The 24,671-nt window shown below is 39.9% G+C and overlaps 1 long non-coding RNA gene across 1 annotated transcript; it reads left to right on the plus strand.

Annotated features, from left to right (window-relative positions):
- The first annotated feature begins 5,529 nt into the window (after nucleotides 1–5,529).
- Nucleotides 5,530–16,451, plus strand: LOC117266387 (uncharacterized). Its single transcript, XR_004502488.2, has 3 exons — nucleotides 5,530–5,691; nucleotides 13,959–14,074; nucleotides 14,229–16,451. It is a non-coding gene; the product is annotated as an uncharacterized LOC117266387 (long non-coding RNA).
- The last annotated feature ends 8,220 nt before the right edge of the window (nucleotides 16,452–24,671 follow it).

Raw genomic sequence — 24,671 nt, forward strand, 5'->3', positions numbered from 1 at the left:
AGGAGATGTTCAGGGCACTCACACACACACACTCTTATAGTCATATGTGAGTGCACAAACACATATGTCAGCACACTCACAAATGAGTGCATGCAGTATATTGTCGTGCATACAAAACATGATCACTCACATGCACGTGTGAACCGACATGTACAGTGCAAGTGACACATACTGGTGTACATCCTTTTCAGAAACACTTTCCCTCTTCTTGCTTCGATCTCTTTTTCCAACACACAAACATGGTGATACACATGCACACACACCTATCGTGATGTCAGACACTTCATTTTCACCCCAGTGCTCGGTGCGCCTCGCCTCACCACTTCAAGTACAGGCCAGTCAGCTCACTTGGGACCAGCCTGAACCACTCTGACATGGTTGGATCAGACTGTCTGTGCAGTAACATTTGTATATACTGAATGGTGTCCTCATTCACATTATGTTAACCCAATGGTCCCCAGTCTGGGGGTCAGGGGCCCCAAGGGGTTTGCCTAATTCATCCAATGGGTCAAAAGAGGACACCGCTAAACATTTCTGCTGCAAAATATCATCTTTATTTTTTCAAGCATTCCTCTAATGCTTGACATTTCCTCCTTCCTCTTCCATATCTGTGTAATTGTCAATGAATCCCATGAAAAGACCCAACCAACAATAAATTGTAGCTACTAAAAGATATTGTGTTTGTATCCATAGATATATCTTATTCCTCTGTACCACAGAGCTCCATCATTGTCCACAGCCTATTAAAACACATCAAAGAGTCACACTGTTGTACTGGGTGACATTTTCATTCATTACCATGAACACACACTGTAGTTTATTTTGACCCAGTCCCACAGAAATTGTCCTGCAGTGGTAAATACACACTATTTACTGTAAGCACTAATTGTGTATTGATACACAACAAATGCACTATTTCTTCCTGTTTCAGCAAGTTTGCTAAAAATTACTGTAGTGATCAGCTGTTATAGAAAATGATTTAGTCTTTGCATTTTAAGTACTCATATGGGACACCTATTTTTCTATTTTTTTTTTTTACCTACTTTTCCCCCCTTCTAGTTCTAGCTCTTCTAGTCTTAGTTTATCTGCTCTTCTGTGGATTTCACTCTTTTTTAATATTTTGTTGTTGGACGTTTCATTCTTTTTCATTCTCTGCGCTTGTACTTGATCAAATATATTTAATTATTATGCTGATTTCTAAAAATCTTTGTTGTAATATGCATGTGGAGCACTATGTAACTATTTTAAAAAAGTGTTGATTGGTAATTATTGTATTCTTATCAGTAAGAACAAATGAGCTTGTGACTGAAGAGCCACAGTCTGACAGTCCTGAGACACTAACAGATCGCTGGTTTTGGTCTTTTCTTAGGATTTGATGAAATTATTAAGCTATTTAATGTAACCAAACAACTTGCAAGTTGACCACATTTAATATCATGCAGTAATTATAACTGTAACAGTTTCAAGATATTATTTACATTCTCAACTCCAGTCAACTTTATCTATATAGCAATTTTCATACAAAAAAGCCCGATAAAAAGGTAGGACCTTAAGTTACCTTTTTTTTAAAAATACTGAGATAGTTTGCCATTCTAATATCCAGAGGCAGCGAGACCCACAATTTAGGGGCATAAAAACAGAAAGCACTCTCAGCGGTACTTTTATGGGAGACATAAGGAACATTTAAAAGTAAAGCAGTGGAGGACCCCAGTGATCTGGTTAGAACATAAAATGAAAGGAAATCTCTGATGTATGCAGGACCAAGGTCATTCAAAGCTTTATAAACAAGTAACAGAACTTAAAAATCAATTCTAAACGATACATGTAACCAGTGTAGTGACTTTAGCAGTGGGGCACTGTGAAATTGTGGTAATGTTTTTTGTTTTTTTTTTTAAAGACATTTTGGATAATGCAGTGAAAAAGGAATTATAATAGTCTAAACAGCTGGTAATGAAAGTGTGAGTGACTATTTCAGGATCTTTTTCGTTTTTAAAAAAGGTTTGACTTTAGTGATGTTCCTGAGATGAAAAAAGGATGTTTTAATGCCCTTGTTAAAATGAGTAGTAAAATATAAATCTGAGTCTAAAACCACTCCCAAGGTTGTAGTAATTTAAAAAAATGTGCTTACTAAAGCCGTCAAACATAGAGTGCAGTTTTTCTCTTGCTGTTTTGTGTCCAATTATTAGAATCTCAGTTTTGTCCTCATAGTTTTAAAAACTTTTAACCCATCCATTCATGAAGGCAGGCAATGAGAGCATGCAGTGCATTTTGGGCATTTGGTGTCACAGAGATGTACAATTGTATGTCATCAGCATAATAATGGTCATTGACATGGTGGTGGCTAATAATATTTCCAAGTGGAAGCATGTATATAGAAGACAAAACTGGGCTAAGAACACATCCTTGAGGAATACCACATTCAATACTATGAGTCTCTGATACATTAGCACCCAAGCTGACAGGAAACTGTTTATTAGTTAAATATGATTTAAACCAAGATGAAAACCCATTCTCAGTTTAATTGTATCTATAGTTTTAGTACATGTGCTATACAGACATTGTGTGCTTTTTTCCCTCTGTTCTAACCTTTTGCTAAAAGGCAAATATTTTATGCTCAGTTTCATTAGTTGTACAGCATTTTAAGGCATTGCTGCTGAATGCTGTGCACTGCAGGTCATGAAGGGTACTAATGGATCAAAAGTGGGTGGTAATAAAAGGCCACACACAGAACAACAGAGAAGTCCAGCATGGTAAAACTTAGTAGCACTGCAGTGAAAAATGCTGGAACATTTCAAATATTTCAACACATCCACATGTGCAGCTCAGTTATTAGCTACTTAACAGGTTACATATGTTCTCCCACTACATTTACAGCTGTGGTGAAAAGACGAATCATTCTGGTAACAATTTAGAGGGGCTTTACATCTTGTTTTAAGTATTGCTCTACTCCATCAACGCTGTATTTGACGAAAAGGTTGAGACTGAAATCATCTGGGTATGTGTGTGATAGTACAGTAAATCCTTCAGCAGTGTAACAGGCCATAAATAATCATTAAATTACTTTAAACAGCTCTCGTAGTAGAAACAAAATGTTCTGAAGCCAAATGTTCACACTGCGCTTTTAACAGAGGATTTGTCAGCTCTTGCTCTGCGGCAGATGCTGCGTGTTTGTTCCTGTGAACTCCTCCTTTAATCATTAGCGGACAGTGACGATGTCATTTGAATATGGATATTACACATGTAAACTGCCAATTATGTAAAATATTAAAAATTGCCTGTAATCACAGTGTTGTTTGGCCAACATCCACACCTGCATTCACTTTACATGGAGAGGCAAGCCGGCTGGATTATCAAAATGAAAAATAGACACAGTGCCTATTGGACATGGTTCAAACATACAAGCACCAATTTGACATGTTTTGTTGTTGCTCCACTGAGAATAAATAATGGACAACTAAATCAGCTATATGTCAGGAGCTGGGAAGGTTTCCAAAAAGGGATTACTCTGTATGATTTGATAGAAATATATGGTCTATGATGTTTTATACTTTAATGACATGTATGTAGAAGCATAGACTTAGACCTTTTTTTTTCTTCTCACACACAGTTGCCTGAATGATAAGCCGTGTGGGCTGACATCCAGCCAAGTGAGGGCAAAAAGCTTCATTTGTCCACCTCTGAAATTCCTCATGAGGCCGACGCAAAGCTCTAATTAACTATGTGAAGGAACGCTGGATGTATGTGATGGCACACTCTCTCTCTTTTTCCTTCACACACACACACACACACACACACACACACACACACACACACGCTATTTCTTCTCTTCTTCTGTCCCTCTCTTCCTCCCTCCGTCTGTCTCTACTTCTCTCACCCGTTCGCTGAGCGCTAGCAGGAAGCTGGCCAAGACTCTTGGAGAGCCAGCATGTGTTTACCACCCTCTGAATGCGCGCCACGTCGAGAGCTCTGCCTGCCATCTGAATGCTCTGTAATATCAATAATTGATGCTCTTGAGGAGTAGTAATTAAATTAGTTAATTATGCCGGTAAAATTACATATAATTATGAGACTGGAGGGTATGTTTAGTAAATTAGTCTCATCCATGCTCACTGTGTGTACTGCTGCCAAATTTTATTCCTTGATGACTAGGTAATTTTGATACCCTCTCTGTTTTTTGGAACAAATGCATCATTTACACACAGACACTGTCTGATCTGGATTAGCTTTTGTCACCAGAGGTATTCCTTTTCATCCTGAAAAAATCTGCTGCTCGATAATAATGTGAGAAGTGCTTTTGGCAGCAATTCAGTGAGTTTTACTGCACAGATTTAAACATTTCATTATGCAAGCCCAACTAATGGACAAATAGTAAAGATGTGTCGACATGTTTACTTTTTGTTTGTACATCTTATATTTACTTTGTAGGCTTAATATTTTTACATGTTAGCGGAAACTTTTTGTTTATAGTAAAAGGGTTAATTCACCCAAATAACAAAAACCCCAACAACTTGTAGATAGTTTTGATTGGTTTGATTTGTCCAAATTATGAGATCCATTTCGGAGCTGCTCCAGTACAATTGATGTGAATAGACCTAATTTGCGGTGCTAAGAGCATTAAAAAATGACAACAACAACTCTTTGAAGAAACAGTTTACTGATAACTCATGCTGTGAATATTTTTCAATTGAGTTTCTGTGTGAAAACAGTGAGGTGTGTGGATTGTCCAGAGAAACAGGGTCAGCCCAGTTCCTTTTGTCATTGTAATATCAGAATTTGATCTGTTAGGTTCTATAAAACAAAAAGACTTGAAGGACTGTATCACTGTACCACTCATATGTGCAGGAAATCAGTAGATATGTTGGGACTTTACAAATTTTAGTGTTTGGCCAGATTTCTGCCCAATCAGCTGTTGTTTGAAATTCTGTTTAAGGGAGGTCAAAGGATTTTTGCCATGTAAGAAATGTTGGTCATTTGTCTGTCAATGTCGTATGACGGCTGAGCAATTCCATGGTTTCTTCTTTTTTCTTCTTCTTGCTTTCAGTTAAAATCAGAATCACATTTAATACCCCCTTCCTCTTTTTGTCAACATTGCTGAGGATGCCATCTTGTTTGAGTAAACTTTATTGGAATTGTCACTGGACAAAATCAGCCGGGGTTCTGGGTTAACGTTCAGGGTGAGCACCCAGGTCTGGACTGGTTGATCAGACCATACCACTACTTGCTAGAGCCCAAGGTGCTGTCTTTATATGTCTTGTTTTGTCTGACCAACAGTCCAACACCCAATGAAAATCACTTTTCTCTCATATAAAAGTCCATTCTCACTGAGGGCGAATATCCGTGTGGATTATTCTCGCAGAAAAATATAAAAATTGATTTCATGGGTTCTTATGGAAGTTTGCACACCGGGGCGGAACTTTCATGCGGTGAAAAGTTTCCGCCCAGACTTTGACCCCCCGCGGAATTCGCCGGCGGAACTACACAGCTGGGCCAATGAAATTGTTTGTTTATAGTCGCGTAGACCCAGGAGAGTCCGAAATCCAGTCAGGCAGGACAGTATGGGAGAAAGGTTGATAAACCTCGTTTCACAGCACCCCGTCCTTTTTGATAAAAGACGGGATGATTTTATGAACGATGAATTAAAGGACAACGTCTGGCAGTCCATTGTCCAGCTTGGTGGCTGCAGTGAGAGTGGTAAGTGCTAAAGAAAGTTGATGTTGACGCTTGCTAAACGTTAGCTTGCTAGCTCGTTGCTGCTGCTGCTGCTGCTGCTGCTACTCTCGTCCATGTTCACCCACATCCGTTCACGCAGCGCGGACTTGGAACACAACAACGTGAAATTTCGCACCGCGTCCGTTATGGCCTGTGTGTATGGTTTGAGCACGGAAAAGCGCTGCGCAAATATTATTTGCGTATCGCGGCAGTGAGAATGACCCTTAAAACAGAAAAGCAGCAAATGCCCATATTTAAATAGCCGGAACCAAAGAATGCTTGCCTTTTAAGCTTATAAAAAAAGATAAATCAACTGATCATAAGAACTCTAGTTGAATGAATGGTATCCATTAGAGAGTACAGTTTTTCACAGCCACTGAATTCATGGATATATTTCAAATAATTAGTGCATGGAAAATTGACCTTAAGTTGCTTTTAAGTGCCTTAACAGGACATAGGAGGCACCTGGACAAAATAATAACAACCAATAAACCCAGTCTCACACAGACATACTCTCAGAAAACAAAACCCATCTCAGCCATCTTTCTGTAAAAAATTCCACTAAATATGGCTGTGCGCAGGGTGGAGGCTCTGTGTCAATAATGCCCGTGAACGCCTGCAGGCTGTGGACCAACTCTCTCTTGTTTGACTTTGTGCTATGGAGGGAGGCTTATCTGTAAGCCCTGTCATATTGCAGCATCACATTTCCCCCAAGATCTCATAAACAGCTTGTCGTGCTCCTACTTGTGAAATAGACGGCATATTGTCTAGACCAGGCTGAATGCACAGACAAATAGCAAAGCTTAAAAACACTGTGTACTGTAGTTAATGAGATTAAACTCACTGCCAAGGAAGTTTTCCCCCATTAATTGCCTTTGGATTACACAAGGAAAACAATTGCACCACATCATCTCAGAGTCATGCACACAAGTTTCCATAAGCATGATCTGTGGTACTAACAATAGGCCTATATGTCATTTTAAAGTGACAGTTGATGTTATTGATTGTGAGCTAATATTAAATGGGTGTTGGAGTTTTCAGAAGTGCCAGAGCTGTAGATCCTAAAAGCAGAAGGTATGCAAATGCTCACACATCAACACACAGAAAGCATATTAATGACTGGCAGGAGTCCTGGTCCACTCGGCCCTCCTGTGGCATGATGGGAAGGCTGTGGAGGCTGTCAGGCCTAAGAGGCTGTCAGTGTCTAACTTTGCCTCAGGCTGGATCCTTTTAATTTATGTTGGTAAAGAATTGCAAAGTGCTGCCATCTCTCCAGAGATGCCCTGGCAAGTTAATTGCATTCTTCCACTTGTAACCGACTCAAACACTTACAATCACACACATGCATGCACACACACATAAAGAAGTACACTCTTTTCCTCCGGGATGATAAACACTTTTTGATTTATTCAGTTAAAAAGTGTCTTCCCTGAGACAGCCAAGTTCACAGACTCAAACAGACATTCGAGCTGGAGAACAGATTCAGTCTGACTGCAGAGAAACCATCACCCAAACACTCACACATGCTGTCATATGTGTCCTGACAGGCAGAATGACTGGCTGATTGAGCAATGAGAAAACAACTGACACAGAAATCCTTCTGTCTACCTCCTTCTCTCATCCCACCTTCCACCCCCATGTCTCTCTGTGAGGATCCTCCTGATGTTCATTTTGGGTGACTGAGATGTGACCTTACTCATCAGATGTGGCACAGATAGAGGTCGATGACAGAGTTGAGGAAGAACAAACATGTTTGTGAAAAAACAACAACAGTTTTACAGTTTTATTCCCTCCTTGGCACGTTCTTCTCTCACTGTTAGTACTGATTTTTGTACTCGACATGAAAGCAAACCAAACAATCACAGCTATGTTCATACAAACATGTATATGACAGACTTAGCTCTAAAAATGATATGCATGTTTTAAAATTTCTTCAACTCTAATGCTGTTTACACTTTTGTTATGTCTGTCTTTTTATTCATTTAACGTTCCTTTCCCAACGTTCCTTTGCGTTTCCTTTCCCCGTTCCTTTGCACAAAAAAACCCTAACATGTGGCTTTTGTATTTAATGGGAAAGGTTACAATTGGCATTCATTAAAGGGACAAATGACTCTGCAGTAGTCACAGGAGTTTATCGGCTCCAGCTCCAATTGGTTGGCCTCTATTGGCAATTATGGAAATACAACATTGGGGTGGAGGCGCTAATTTTATAGCCACTTTGCTGCCGTGATGCATTGTCAGACTGCCATAAAATACTATCTGTCACTGTCCAAGCAGTGCTTAAACATAGTTTCAAATCTAGACTGCACTGAGTTTAACAGAGACTGAATAAGTAACATATATATATATATATATATATATATATATATATATATATATATATGTATATATAAAAACATTTTCAATGACCTCCATGTTGCTTTCTACTGTTTACTAATATGTTTTCCAGCCCCTTTGTGATGTTGAATGTAACACACCAGTAAAACAACACAGAAAGGTATACTTGTCTACTGGCAATAGGAAAGCAGTCTAACACTTATTTTTAACAGGTTTTCTCATGTTTAAAACACCTGTATACACACGCTAGCTTTGGTGGAAAAGGGTAAAAAAGATTGACTTTACAGTTCTATAATGAACGGTCATCAGCTGCATTGTCTTTGCATGTTTGTATGTCTCATTATTTATTGCTAAACAGTGATCATGCTAAGGTAGTGCCTGTGTGTTCAAAGCCTTATGTATCTTATTCCTCTGTTTTATAGAGCTCCTTCCAGGTCTATGGCAGTAATGGTAGCTCCATTGGCTACCACTGAGCACAGTATCGTCAAGACCTCTGTATGTGTGTGTTTAAGGAACCATAGAGAGTTTTTTTTTTTAATAATTGAAAATATAGCTAAAGCAGATATTTGACAACCTCTTCTTTTCCTTTGTGTGCTGTTTTTTCCCCTGCACCCAACTGCCATTTCAAGTGCACCCTATCCACCATTTTCACAAATAAAAAGTAAGTAAGTAAGTATGTAAAGGCTCATATACAGGTTAGTATTTTGTTTTTCCAGCAGTTAACCGAACAGATAAAACATGAAAAATGCAAATAATTTTACAAAAAGTAAAAACTTAATCATTAATGTCAGTTCAAAGTTTTCTGTGCTTTGTGGAGGGGCTTAGATTCATGTCCTTCCTCTTTCTAAAACTGTCTCTACCACTGCCTCAAATGTTGTCCAGAAGCTATTAAAAACACGCTAATGAGCCACACTGTTGCACTGTTGGACAGGCTCCTTCAATGTCATGATCACACACACACTGAAGGTTTATTTGAATTATCCCACATACACCATCCTGCTGCTGGAAATACTGATGAGAGCACCAAATGTGTATTAATCCACAGCTGAAAATAGTCCCGTACAAATGCTTTATTTCCTTCTGTTTGAGTAGCATTTGCTATAAACTACAGTGCCCAGCTGCTTTTGGAAATTACTGTGCATTGTTGGTTTTAGTTTTTACAGTATTTTTTGACAAGAAGAAAAATTTTGAATACCATCAGTGTTATCCTTTCATAAGTCAGTGGTCCTGCTCCATCCTCAGCAGTGTCAATCTTTCCTACATACTTGAAGTGAATGACAGCTCTGTCTAATTTGGAAAAAGAAAAAGACAATAGACTCCTTATTAAAGCAAGATGATGTTGCTGGCTTTAATAAATATTCTAAGCTTTATAAGCCCTGGTAATTATTCAAAATTGTCCAATAAAAGTCATGACATGCGGCTTAAATGCTTACATATTACGTTTATTAGATCCCTCTCGCTGTGATGCCCTGTTTATACATGTGTGTGTACAACTGTGTGTGTTTATGTGTGGTGCATACATTAAAAATGAGCACATGTTCAGCCTGTGCACATGCCTGCTGCTCACACATGTGTAATAATGTGCACGGATGTGCGTCGGCTACGACTGTCGCTATCGTTTTATGAAGACCCTCCCCTCACGAACGACGGCAAACATTAAATAACCCCCTTAATTACATCCCATAATCCTCTCATGATTCACCCTCATGGATCCTATTATGAGGCTTGATGTTGGCTGTGGAAAACCTTACATCTCCAATTTTGCCATTATATGTTCTAATTTTTATCATCAAGGGTGGCATTGTAAGACGAACTATTGATCATAAAATCAAAATGTCAAAATACATCAGTTAGAGTAAAAAAAAAAACAAGCAGCTTTCTTGTTTCATGATAGGTTTGCATTTTACTGCATGACAATATAAATCATGACTCCCTGCTAGAGCTAAAATACAGACACTCTGATCTTTGATGATACTTCACATCGGCCTCATCAAATGAGGATCATTCAACTTTTGCATACAGTTACAGCATCTCACCAAAAGGAATGTTTGGAAAAAATATGTCTCATTATTGCGGGACAGATGCACTCTGTGTTTGCAAATCCTGTGTGTGTGTGTGTGTGTGTGTGTGTGTCTGTGTCTGTGTCTGTGTCTGTGTGTCTGTGTGTGTGTAGGGGTTAGCAGTCACTCCTTGTGTGTGATTGAGGGCAAGGGCTGATGGAGTGTTAAGGGGGTTGAGTCCATCTTTACCACTGTGTCCTGCTACCACAGCTGTCACTGTTTGTTTGTAGTGCCTGGTGAGAGGTGGAGAGGTGTGCGTTGGAGTGTGTGTGTGTGCGAAGAAAAGTGAGAGTAGAGGGAGCCAAATAGAAAAGAGACAGAGTAATGGTACCAAACCAAAATCCTGTCAATTTGTCAGAAGTGCCACCATGTTCTTCTCCAGCCAAGCAAAGAGCCATCGTGAGCCGATAGACTGGCCTGTCATAAATTTACGTGATGTGTGTGTGTGTGTGTGTGTGTGTGTGTGTGTGTGTGTGTGTGTGTTTTCCACGGAGACAGTTGACAGAAACACAGCTGACAGACGATGAAAAGAAACATTACTCTCAGTAAAAAATGGAGGTCGCCCTGCAGAGGACAGGAGAGCTACTTTAGCACAGTTAACCTGCAGAGAGAGGGAGAGAAAACACACACAAGAGTAAAATGTAATCTGGAATGTTCAGGCAGGCATCCAAGGATGTGGGTTTCATTTTAGCATATGTCGTGGGCATATATAATTCAGGGAGTTTGGGGGTTCCTCCCTCCAAAAAAATCTGAGTGCCAAATTTCCTAGATTCTGGTGAATTTTTCTGCTTCAGTTTATGGTGGAAATGTCCTTGTACCTGCTGCTTCAGCTTTGCATAGTTGCTTCATCTTCGCTTGGTTCTATGGTAGATTGCATTGATTGTCGCAGCTATATAAAGTCCTCTGCTACTTGCATGTTTTTATTGGACGGGACAAATGTATGGTGTTTTAAGTATTGAGGGGAGCATGTCCCTTGCCTCCCCCCAGAATCTACACCTTTGCAGGAATCAGTGCACACAGCGAATTCCTGTCTTTGTGTCAAGACTGATGATGATGAAAGGAAATTAGTTCAAAGGAATTTGGGGAGAAATCTGAGTGAATAAAAAAAGAGTTTGTGTGTGGAAAAAGACAAAGGAGAAAACGAAAAGCACAGTCACATCAGTTCACAGAGAAAAATAGGATACACTGGGATTCAAGATTTTATCAAGGGCAATGATGCAAAGTGAAGCAATACATCAAAAGCAGGAAAAGAAGGAGAAGTATCCAAGAGAGGCTCTTGAACGCTGTAGATTTACTCATTGCAAAGAAAAACCAGCACTTCACTGAGAAAAAGGACAGGGAAACACCAGCATTTAAAGAAGTTACACTTTCATGAAGTCTGATGATGAAATGTGGAGTAATATGCTTTTGAAAAAGGTGAAAATGGACGAGGTCATTACCGACCACTGAGAACTGAGCTGAATGGTTTGAGAGGAGTGAAGATAAATGGCTGAATGCTTTTAAACTTAAGTATTTTGCACTGAAAGTAGAAAACCTAACATTTTAACATTCATTTATAAGACTTTTTTGTGAGGACTCATACAGGAACTAGCAGAAAGACAAAGAAAAGATCACATACATGTGTAATGCAAAGCTTTAAGGTGCTATGACATCAAAGATGATGAAAAAAACCCTCTGTTATTTATCCAACTTATACAAGTATAAAACCCCAACAGATAAATATCAAGCATTGCTTCATTTATTTGAGACAGACAGAAGCTGTGTGGAATGAGGCAAATTTTAGAAAATGAAACGTCCAAATATTGCCCTCTGAGAAAGAGTTATGAGCTGGGAGATGTGCTAATGTTGCATTACCTAAAATCATTTAAATTAATGTGCCATGAAATAGGTCATTAATGAGGATGCATGGGCCATACATGGAGACAGACAGATGAGGAGGATGCTGCTGCTGCCATCATATAGCAGACATCATTACACCAGACCAGACACAGCCACAGTAATAACTTCAAGAGAAGAAGAACTGCATGAGGAAGGTGGAAAATATAATCTTATTCAGCGTCTTTGGTACCTCTGATTTACATTCATATCTATATTCATCTATATATATATCGTACATGCATATATATAAAGGCAGTCTGCAAATTCATTTTTTATACAGCACCATTGGATACATTTTAATACAAAAAATGCAATTATTTATTTATGTATGTATTTATTTCTAATTAATTATTGTAAAATGTCATTAAAGGTGGATTAGTTATATCTTTGGACCATTTTCTAAACCTCATGAAGTGGTGAAAATGCTAACTTTTACTTGACACATGGCCTCACCCTCTATTTTATAATAATAATATAATAGCATTATTTGTATAGCACAGTTCACACAGCAAGTGCAACTCAAAGTGCTTTACATAATAAAATTAGAAAATACACATAAAAGACAGTATAAGATAAAGTGAATAAAATTTAAATACATGATCACACACTCACACATACACATACACACACACGCGCGCGCACACACACACACACACACACACACACAAAATATAAGTTATGTTTGATACCAGTTAGTTAAATTAAAGCTACAACAATGCAAGTCTAAAAAGATAGGTTTTAAGATTTTGTTTGAAGCACTGAATCTGACGTCCTTTTACGTTGCCATGATACGCAGCTGGTTGCCATTATTGTTGAAAGCCACCCAGTGGCATCAGGGGGAAATGCGGCAGGAAAACAACAAAAGGTAAGGGGGCAGAAGTCAAAGTAGAGCGGGCTGAAGGGGTGGTGTATGGGTCCACCAACCACCGACTTTCACCCAGGAGGCCAGTGTTCACTTCCCATATTAAAAAAAAAAAAAGCCAAACTCAGTTATTTTCCCTAAATCCACCCACATACGTTTGTTGATGAAAAAAAACATCAGTTTGCTGTGTTATACCAACGTAGTGCATTTATTTTGAAAGAGACTGTATGCAAACTGTACATTTCCTGTGAAAATGGAAGTGTATTTTGAAAACAGACAATGCATGTAACAGGCTGAAATTGACCAACGCACCCAGGGTACCTTGCACGTCATATGTCGACGTGGAAAGTCTGTGACCAAACGTCAATATGTGTCAAAGTCAGAGTGAAAATGTGTTGCCTCACGATGACAAAGTCAGCCCATATACCGCGTCAGTTTAGAAATGCTGATATGATATGTATGAAATGTAAATGTAGCATATTGGTGGTTTACATAAATGTACAATGCCAACATTCACTTCTGGCGGCTTGGGCTGAGGTAAGGCTGATAAAAATCTGCCTGTGACAGGTTTTATTTTAGCATACAAACATAATAGTCATCCACATACATGTATATTCAACATATAAATATTTTTACATGAAACATATTTACCAGCACAGTGAAATGATGAGCTGCTTTTCACTGATGTGTTTCATTATATTTTCTCATCTTTTTATGGGGAAATAACTCTGTAAGACCCTGAAGAGATCATTAACACTGCTGTTTGCCAAGGTGACAGATGTAGCTTTTCAACAAATGTTCAAATATGTCTCCACAACTACATTCACACAGTAATTACTTACAAAATCCAACATTAAGCAGTTAGACCTACTTTAATTGGGTGACATCTTTGTTTTTGTGTCTGAAATATTTGGGTTTTTGGTAGAATTTGCATATTAGTTTAAATGCCCCAGCCTAAAACTGCAGTATAACTGCCCAAACACCAATCTGCTGCCAGGTGAATAATGGAAGTCCAGGAAATATCTCCTGGTTATAAAATGTTGTTTACTTCACTAGCCACCCTGCAGTGTGTTCTGCAATCACCCGAATTACCAATTTCCGTCTGTTTTCAGCACGTACAGTGAACCATGAATGTGTTCTTTCTTCCTCCTGGCCTTCCTGTGGAGCCAGCATTAAAGTTTACCAGTTAAACGCCCTCCTTTTGCTGCTGTCCAACCAGTGTTTTGTGGTGAGTAATCACCTTCCCACCTGCAGACGGGCTCGCCGTATGGAAAGGGAGTGTGAGTGTGTGTGTGTTTGTTCTCTGCCTGCATACTTGTGTGTGTTTGTGTTTGATTTATGAGTACAAATCTCAAAATGGGTTCTGTTTTTCTACCTCACAGGCTGCCTGTTGCCCACGCTGCTCCACTCAGAGTCTTTAACCCAGATGCCCAGCAGTTGTCATGCTGTAGGAACATAAAGGTTTTTTGTGGTAATAAAATATTGACTGAACACAACATGCTGCTGTAAGCATGATACACTGGTGACTTACATTAGAGGCATATTCAGTTATATAAAATGATATTTAGTACAGTCAAATGTAACCACATACGCTTGTTATTATGATGATATAACAATATGAAATATCATACCACCTCATCAAATGCTTCATTCAACCATATGCACTGCTCTATATGGCCAAAAATATACCTCAGACCAGTTGCCAGTAGAAAATGTTGGCATTGCGTGTTCCTGCAAACCACGAATACATTACATTTGCTCGTTTCATATGTATCATATTCACATTTCTTAAGTGATATAATATATGAGCTGTTGTCATCAGGAGATAGAGGGGATGGTAGATGTCATGTCACCAAGGTGAGAAGCCTGCCAAGCTGCAGACCGCTGTACGAGACCAACAAACAACAAAACTGGTTGCAATTTAGTAAGATATTGCTGTGTATTAGGCAGCCTTTTGAGAGGGTGAGTGTTTTCTAGCGACCAGTTGCTGTTTTTCCAGCTTTTCATTAGACTCAAATTAGTGGCGTTATGTAGTGACCTGTCACTGTTTTTTCAGCAACTTATTAAACTCTAATCATGGGTGTTTTGTAATGAGCCATTTGCTGTTCTTCCACTGGCTTTTTAGGCCCCAGTTGTGGGTGTTTTGTATAAATCCATCGCTGTTTTTCTAGCAACTTAGACTCTAATCGTGGGTGTTTTGTAGCAACCTATCACTGTTTTTTCAGTGGCTTTTTAGGCTCCAGTTGTAGGCCTTTAGTAGCGACCCATCACAGCTTTTCTATTGACTTAGACTCTGATCGTGGATGTTTTGTAGCAACCCGTTGCTGTTTTTCCAGCGGTTTATTAGGCTCTAATTGTGGGTGTTTTGTAGCAACCTGTCACTGTTTTTTCAGCGGCTTTTTAGGCTCCAGTTGTAGGCCTTCAGTAGCGACCCATCACAGCTTTTCTAGTGACTTAGACTCTGATTGTGGGTGTTTTGTAGCAACCTGTCACTGTTTTTTCAGCGGCTTTTTAGGCTCCAGTTGTAGGCCTTCAGTAGCGACCCATCACAGCTTTTCTAGTGACTTAGACTCTGATTGTGGATGTTTTGTAGCAACCCGTTGCTGTTTTTCCAGCGGCTTATTAGGCTCTAATTGTGGGTGTTTTGTAGCAACTTGTCACTGTTTCAGCAGCTTTTTAAGCTGCTAAAAACACATAACGTGGGTGATTTTTGCATATCAACACTGTTTCCAGTGGCTCTTTAGGTACCAGTCATGGATGTTTTGCACTGACCTGTTGCTGTTTTTTCCAGTGAGGATAGTGTGACATTGCTGTGTTTCCTGCCAGCATAGTGGCATGAAAAGCAACTGTTTATACTGAGACATAACTACTTTCAAGCAGGGATTGTGCCCTATAAATTGAGTATTTTAAACCAAAACATGATCTTTTCCTAACCATAACCATAAAGTGTTTTAGTGCCTAAATCTAACCACACGTTGTCCACAGTGTTGTACATTGGAGTGTAAATGTATCCGCTATATAATGCACTAATGTAATGTGTCTGTAGTTTGCAGAAACATATTTTGCCAACATTTTTCTGGCAGCAGGGTTGCCAACCTTACATCACATTGTGCAAAAATCCAACTCCATAATGAAATAGTTTTCCCAGTTCCCCACCTTTGGGATGAACTGGAACGCCAACTGCAAGCCAGGCTTTACCACCCAACATCAGTGGCTGACCTCACTTGTGCTCTTGTGTCTGAATAAGAGAAAATCGCTGCAGTCAGGTTCCAACATTTGATGGAAAGTCCAAAAGCAGAAGAGTAGAGACTGTTAGATTGCTCAGGGGTTTGAAATGAAAATGAGATGTTCAACAATCAGGCACTGTGTTGTATAGGTGTAATGTTCAGGTGTCTGCATATTTTTGGCCTTATTGTTTATCTTTTTTCATCAAAATATTGTAAGAGAGATAAAAAAAAAATCATGGCTGTTTAAAAGTTTAAGTACAGACTTTGAAATACATACTGTAATTTTCTAAAACTCTGGCAGCATAATTAGGACTTTAAATTAATAAATGTCTAATTCTCATTCATGTGTGAAATTGATTTTAAAATAGTGAAACTAAGAATATAAATGAAGAAAAAAAATATGGGATTGGAATCTCTCATGTGCACACAATGCCATGTCTCTAATGTAATATGCTGCATATCAAAACTGCTGACTGGCTGGAACTAATGATCATTTTCATCACTGGTGAATTTCCAGATTATTTTTTTCAATTCATTTATTCATCCTTTAGTCACAAAATAGTAAAAAATGACCATCACAGCTTTGAAAAGCCCAATGTGATGTCTTCAAATCACTGATTTTGTCACATATCAAAAGCTAGTGGTACTCAGTTCACAATGATATTAAATAGAAAAGCAACAAAGTCTCACAATTGAGAGGATGGAACCAGCTAATATTGTCTATTGAAAAATGTTAGTAGAGTCAATTAATTTTTTGTAAGGGGACCAGTTAATTAATAGACAGAATGGCTGTGAATCCAAAAGAAAACTAGCTGCTAACTGACCGCTCCGGGTTAAGCCAAAGGAACACACAGACACACATAATGCCAAAGTTGAATAAACACTCTTTTCACTGAAGAAGAGGTGTCTGTGATGACAGGACAAGTGATTTGTTGCCGTAGAAGGTGTCAGTAGAGAGTGTCACCCAACAGGAAGTGTAAATAAGACACACATCTGTGAGAACAATCATCATTGTCATCTGCCACTGAGGATATAATATATTTTCCAACACTCTCACTATTGTGTCACCAGTGACGGCAGTGGTTGAGTAAATAAAAAAAAGAACTCTTTCTTGTTTTAAAGCTCTTAAGTTGTACACAGACTGATTTCATAGTTTACACCACAGTGACATGTTTGCGACAATCCCTCTTCCAACATGACAACACGTTTGACAAAATCCTATTTGTAGTGCTACACGTTGCAGATGGCGAGGGGGACGGTGATGGGGAATTTATTCTCTCTGGATGGATCTGACAAATTTCTAACAGTTGTGGCTTCTTTTCTCGTGCTTTATGAAAAAAAGCGTATTTTTAGGTGGGACACAACATGCCACGACTGACATGACACCCCTGTCAACTGATACTCTGAAAGCTGATGACAACACTCGTCGAGTTTTAATTAACATCAAGCTAAGCTACTCAGTGAGAATGTCATCACAAGCTTTGTCCTTCAATTATCATATGAAGCACATGTGAATATGCCCCTTTACAGCGCTTATTCAGACATGATATTGATATATGATAGCCAGGGCTGGCCCTCCTCATTAAACAATATAAGCAGTTGCTTAAGGCCCCCTGGTCTCTGGGCACTAGAAAAAGATTTTTTTTAATGAACAATAGACAATAATGAAATAAAAAAGTAAAGTTCCCTAAAAAAACATAACAACATTTTCTGCTATTTTTGCCAACAAATAGAGGCAAAACAATAAGCTTAGCGATGGACAAATGGACAATTTAGGTGCCGTACACGTGCCGTGTTTTTTGCACCCTCAAACTCATTGTTTTTGTGGTAGATACTCAGCAGGTGTGTTCAAAAGCCAGAGCGAAACCGTTGCAGTGCGCATGCATTCCCGAGCACCCCTTTTTTTAGGGCATGACAGCTGCGCCCTGAGATAAAGAGACTTCGACTATTGGAGTGCAGCAGCGTGGACCATCATGTGACAGGAAAAAAAACTATCGCAGCTGACAGACATCTTTTCCTCTATACATAAATATCAATCTGTGATAAATGTGAAGAAGAAGTTGATCATTTTAATGCAGGGCTGCCAGAACTTTACATCTGTCCCATGGACAATAGGCCTACACACGCTTAGAAGATGATTAGCTCTGCTCTCAGGATTTCAGGTAAATATGCTATAACAAGTCCATACCCATTGAGTGCACAGTTGCCCACATACAGTTTCACATGACATTGACTTAAAAGCGGGGCGCACTGGTAGAATGACAGAATGACTGACTGACAGAATGACACACTGACAGTTTCCGTGATTATGTACAGCATACCATACGATGACTTAGTCATACCAAAAATTAGAAAAAACAAACAAACACTGGGCCACAGGGGGAGCCACAGTGATCGGTCGCATTTGAGCCATTTTTAAGCATTTTTCTGTTGTTATAGCGCCACCCAGTTGCCAATTAGAGTTAAATTTCTCCAGTCACCTTGAGGCATGCTGTTCTATATATCTGCCAAGTTTAGTAAAAATCTATATGGCGGTTAGGCCTAAATAAGAAATTAGCTCTCTAGCGCCCCCATTTTGTTTGATGGGGTCAATAATGGAGGGGTCCCCTCAGATTATGTGTGGCCATATGCCTACAAAGTTGTGTGGTGATTGGTGAAACCCTTGAGATGTTATACACCTTTATGTGATGAGCCACACCCTCTGCAATATTCATTGCCTTATAGAAGCTCAGTTTTAGTAAGTTTTCCAACTTATGCCAAGAGGGAACTTTAGATATTGGTCCCTAGATTATGTTCACAGAGTTTCATGCAGATCGGTCAAACTTCCTAGGAAGAGATTGATTTTAAGTGTTTTTCAAAAAATTCAAAATGGCGGAAAATCTATAAACCAGAAGTTATGGGTTCTTGAGGCAAATTTGTTCTTCTTGAGGAGAGGCATCTCTGTGCAAAGTTTCATGTCTCTATGACATACGGGGCATGAGATATGCCCATTCAAAGTTTGCAATTTCAATCAGTTGCCATAGCGCCCCCCTTTGGCCAATTGATGTAACATTGCTTCATTCGCATCCTCCCATGACCCTCTACCACTGTGCCAAATTTCACATGGATTGAGCAAGTCAGTGAGGAGAAAAACGTGGAACTGACACACACACACCCACAGACAGAGTTTTCATCATTATATAGTAAGATATGGTGCTTGTTAAGGTTGCTTAGCAACCTCAAATGCAACCTGCCACCAAAATCTTGAAAGTTGACACAGAAAAGGCACAAGAGTAGCACCCAGTGTCTGACCTCACATTTTTCAGGTGACTAAAGACGCAGCATGTGTACAGCCCCTTTGGTAGGCCAAAAACTGTTTCATACCGAGCAAGGTTTGTTGTCTGAAAAATACAAACAAAAATTCCAAAAAACAGATTTTGTGTGATGCACAACTGTTCAGAACATCTGTGCAGGTGGAAGAAATATTTGCACAGACCTGGATATTGGATTTCCGCCTGCGAAAATATATTTGACCAATTAAATCCTTTGTTCCAACTGATGTCATACCTCCAGGTCAAAGCTAGCTTACTGCCAAAACGGGAGACATTTTATCAGTTTGGTTTCTGCTTCAGCTAATACAGTGAAGAGGCTTATGTTGCCGATATGCACTTGCTAATATGAAATGTTGTTCACAGAATGTGATGAACATAGCACACAGCTTATTACTATGAAGATTGATGTCATCGGACCACGGCCTACTTAATCTTAATCAAAGGTCCCTTTTCCACCAACATTTCCAGGAACTTTTATTACCAGGAATTTATTTACTTGGGTAAAAGAATTCCTGGTCATCTGTGTGGTTTGCGTTTCCATTGCACGTCAAAGTTCTGGAAACTTTATTCAAATTAGCGTGATGACGGAGATGATTTGGCATGTGTCCTGTATTTGGCTCCGCCAGCTTGGCTGGTTACATGCTGGTAGAGAGCAGGGGCTGTTTGTCTCAGCCAGCAGCTAAGTTTAAAAGTATATTAAGATAAGTGTCAAACTAAGTTAGTCTACATACAGACAGCTATCATTTGAGCTTATTAGCATCAATTCGCTATCAGCTGAACTAGCGTGCTGTTCTTGTGTAAGACATAACGTTAGTGTCGGTGGATGAGAGACTGTGGACGGAGCATATTGAATATCACTGTCTACATGTTTACATGTTCAGGTTTGCTGAACACATGTATTGTATTAAAGCATTGGCTTCTTACTCGCTAAGGGTTAATGTCACTCACAGTAATGAGTGTAGCTGCCGTCAGCTCGAGTAATTTTTGAGTTATCTTCACTTTGTTTCCACTGCATCCGCTCGGCTGTTCACCGTCAGTGTGTGTATGTGTGTGTATGTGGAGGAGTTCAGCACCAGCACAGAGCGCAGAGGAGAACCGATACCGTTAGCATCAATACCATGGTCTTTGATAATTTAGCCCTGGGGCTAATTTAGTACTGGGTTTCGGTACCCATCCTTAATCAAAACACAAACAAAGTGAAGCTTGGAGAAATTAAATAAAGTTTGCAGCGGCTGCCCGGGCCAGGAAGTGTGGGATGCTGCAAGTGTGTGTTCCACCAATCAGCGTTCTTCCGCCCTGCCCTTAAAGAATTCCAGGTAATCTGAAAAGTCCTACCCCCCTACTAGGTACTTTTTTCAGGGAAAGTTTGGGGTTGAGGGAAAGTTTTTTCCCCGGGTAATTTTGGTGGAAACGTGCAGAGGTTTTTCAAAATCATGGGTAAATGAAAAACGTTCCTGTGGTAGAAAAGGGGCTATACAGTCCTTCTTACCTGGTTGGCTTCATGCAGCAAACTGTATATTTGCTGCGCTCTATTTAAAGATAGTGTAGCTGCTGATGGGTCCCACTTTAGTCTTGACATACTTATTTGTAGGTCATTTGTGCTTAAACTAATATTTACAATATACAAGTTGTTTTAGTGACATGTGAAGTGGCAACATATAATATTGAAGGGGGCCCCAACCAAATCCAGGGTAGGGCCTCTTAAAGTCTAGGGCCGGCCCTGAAGAAAGCATATTATCAACCAAAATGAAGAGTATAAAGTAGGATTTCTTAAATTTTTTTAATAAAACTTTGGGATTTGCTTGTCAGCTCAGATTTTTTTTTAAAACTTTATTGTGCAATATGAGCCATTATGCAATGTAATAACCACATAAATCACTTATCTGTTTGTAGCATGCTGTGTTAAAAATGAACAAACCGCTTCATTGTCAGAGATTCTTTAACAGCTCTAATTACATCAAGCTATCACACGTGCATTGTTGGCAAAGCCATGGCAGAGGAGGCATTTGGGAGTGAGGAGGGTTGAAATGCGAAAGGATTACGTCAAACTGTTGCTAGTCTTTTTCTGGGATTAGGGAGGCTTAAAGTCAGGAGAAAACCCAAGGGTGTCTTCTCCAGGTCTGTGTGTGTGATGGTGATGTCTGCTTACTCTACAGATGACACACAACATAGGTGCACGCACACACAAACACAAATATATGTGCCATGCAAACAAATCATTACTTTCACATGTAGGCTTTGGTGTACAGATCCGCTTCCCATCTTGCACAAACACACACACACACACACACACACACACACACGCGCATCCATATGTGATGTAATCAAATCCCAGTGTATGTGCTGGTGTGTGTGTTATTGAGGTGTGAATAGGCTGCGGGTCTGCCCAACGCTGTCTCCAACAGGCTTAATCTGTGAGATGACCTGCAGGGTCAAACCCATTCTCTCGGACGTGTCCCTTATTGTAGCAGGCAGTTTAGAGGCTCATCCACAGTCAAGCCCAGTTAAAGCGTGAAGGATCTGAGGGCTATCAGACAGTGTGGCCATCACATCATGTCTGTGTCTGTGTCAGTGTGCCTGACAGGGAAGGCAGAGAGGTTTCAGACAGAGAGAGGGGGAGAGAGAGAGAGAGAAAGCTAGCCTGACAGCTGTCAGACATGTAGTGTAAATGACAGGCGGGAGGATAGACAGGTAGACGGAAACACAGACGGAGAGACGGGCCGATTAATGAACAGTCGCACAAGCAGAGACAAAGACGCACAGATATACAGACAGGCAGGCAGTGCACATGACACACACAGGGGCACAGGTGCATCAGTTGTAGGTCCAGTCGGTTGTGTGCTGCATGAAAACAATAGAGATGACAGTGGAAATACAGTGGAGAAGGGAGCCTTTACAATGAATGATAAGCTCTTAATATGGGCCGTGGCAGACAGGGAGTTTGCCCAGGTGCTGCTCTTTGTGAAAGTGTGTGTGTGTGTCTGCATTCAGAATTTGTTTGCATTGGGACAATATGACAAGTCATATCCATGTGAGAAATGTTTTGTGCCCCATAGGCTGCACCTCCCAACACTCTAAATATAACACTGAATCACAATCTCAATCCCTGAAAATGCAGTCAGCAGTCAGATTCCATTCTCTCTCCTTTCCATCTACTTTTCCTCTCTCAGAACAAGAAGATTTTTCTTGGTTTCAATTTTGTTTTGCAGTTTTTCTTTCTTCTCTTTCCAGAGTAATGATGCCGGTTCATTTTGGCTGGCCGCGGGTAAAAAGCATCTGAGCTGGAGCATTAGTTTTCCCAAAGCCTTCCCTGATAGAGACAGATGGTGTCCATTTAAAAGGTCCCATGGAAGTGTGTTATTTCTGGTAGTTACAACCCACACAGATACCGAGACACGCTGAGAAACGCACACTCACACAGATGTAGACACCCAGTGGTGTCTGCATCTGTATGTGCATGCAAACACCCATAAACATGTACAATACATGCAAATACACACATAACATGCAGAACATAGATGTGTCTCTGTGTGCACAGAGAGATGGAGAGAGGCAGCAGGATAAGGGGTATCTGTCTATCTTTGTTGTGTGTGAAAGTACAATATCACATCTTTCACACGCTGCTCCATTTCAGGAGCCGGGGCGTAAATATCAGGGTTTATGGTAGCCCCCCCTCCCTCCTCCTGTTTTCCAGCATTTGAGCTATGAAAATAAAGGCAAACGCAATTCTGCTGATGCATAAAATGAGGATGGGAAAGGCACACAGTAGCACCTGGTGGCATAACATCAATTGGTGGCTGTTAAATAGCTCCCTGTTTGTGCCAGCTGCTGCATTGTTGGACTGAGACAATATGAGAGTTCCAGTATCAGGGCTCGCCACTGGTTCATCTGTGTGTGTATATGTGTGTGTGTGTAGCCTGACCTCAACCCCCCCACCTCAGGGCATTTTGGTGTTTTCTAGAGCTTGTTTGACCAGCGTGGAAGACTTTCTGGATTCAAGTCACAACAATTGCATTCAAATTCAAATACCTTATTCAAAACAGCAGGGTTTACCTCAGGGTACGCAACATCAGGTGGACACCCTGGCCATACCACATCCACACTGCACCGCACATTGGCTGGACTGAGCTGTCCTCTGTTGGCTGAGTTGGGATCAGTATAGCTGCTGGTTAATTCATGATGCTGCTTATACACAGGCGGTGTGTGGAGTTTCTCTGCAGGGGCTGTGGGAGGAAACGGTAATTGCTGTTTGGCAATGCATGCTTTCATGCTCCATTGGTTTGTCATTTTTCAAAGTGTAATATTTTCCCTTTCATGATGTGATCCACACGAGAGCTTTTTCCACAGACAGTGTTTGTCTCAGACTCATTCGCCACAGTGTTACTGATGATGGTGATGATGATGATGATGATGCAACAAATGATAAATGTAGGGTCATTTCGCATCTGTATCTGTGTCTTTTTTTTTTAGCTTTTTCAGATTAATCTAAAATCAAACTCAAATTTTATTTACAGTGCATGTGCCATCTGATAATGCAACCCACAGTTCTTTTTAAATATAGTTAACATTCTAATATAGAAACAAGACAACAACATAACCAACAAATATGTTTGGACTTTCTAGATTATGTATTCTATGATTAAAATGGGGAAATGTTGTTAATTAACTTATAGATGTTGACACTGATATCTAAAGAATTAGCACCCACAAATGGCATCATCATGTTATGCACTTAATGTAAAGTTATGTAGGCTACTTAATGTAAAGTTACCTTGGTTAGGTCCAAGAAAGTAAAGTTACGTAGGTTAGGTTTAGTAAAATGAAACATGACGATGTACCCTAAAATAACTCAAAGTTACTCGGTTTCACACAGGACACAAGCACTGGTCTACTGAGGGAAAGTCCTGCTCTTGTTTGACCCGTCCACCACTCCAATCTGCCTCGATATATGACTTTGCTCTTTATATTGCTTCCTTCTTTACTTCCATCAGCACATTTGTCATGTGATCACAGCCTTCCAGATTACGTGGGTTATATACAAATTACTTGCTCATTATTGCTTGGGTTATATACCAACTCTGGTGCATGTAGGCCTACATATTAACAGTGCATAAGAAAAGCCTGATATTGTGTGGGCACTCTGCACTTTGTTTAAGTCAAGGTCAAGTCAAAGGTCTGGTTTAATACAGAAAAAGTCTGCAGTGACAATCAACACAAAATGTGTGATGATTAATCATCACACCACAATCTTTCCGTTAGCTTAACTTAAAATGCATTTTTTTTGCCT

This window comes from Epinephelus lanceolatus, chromosome 10 (genome assembly GCF_041903045.1).
Source record: "Epinephelus lanceolatus isolate andai-2023 chromosome 10, ASM4190304v1, whole genome shotgun sequence".
Taxonomy (NCBI): Eukaryota; Metazoa; Chordata; class Actinopteri; order Perciformes; family Serranidae; genus Epinephelus; species Epinephelus lanceolatus.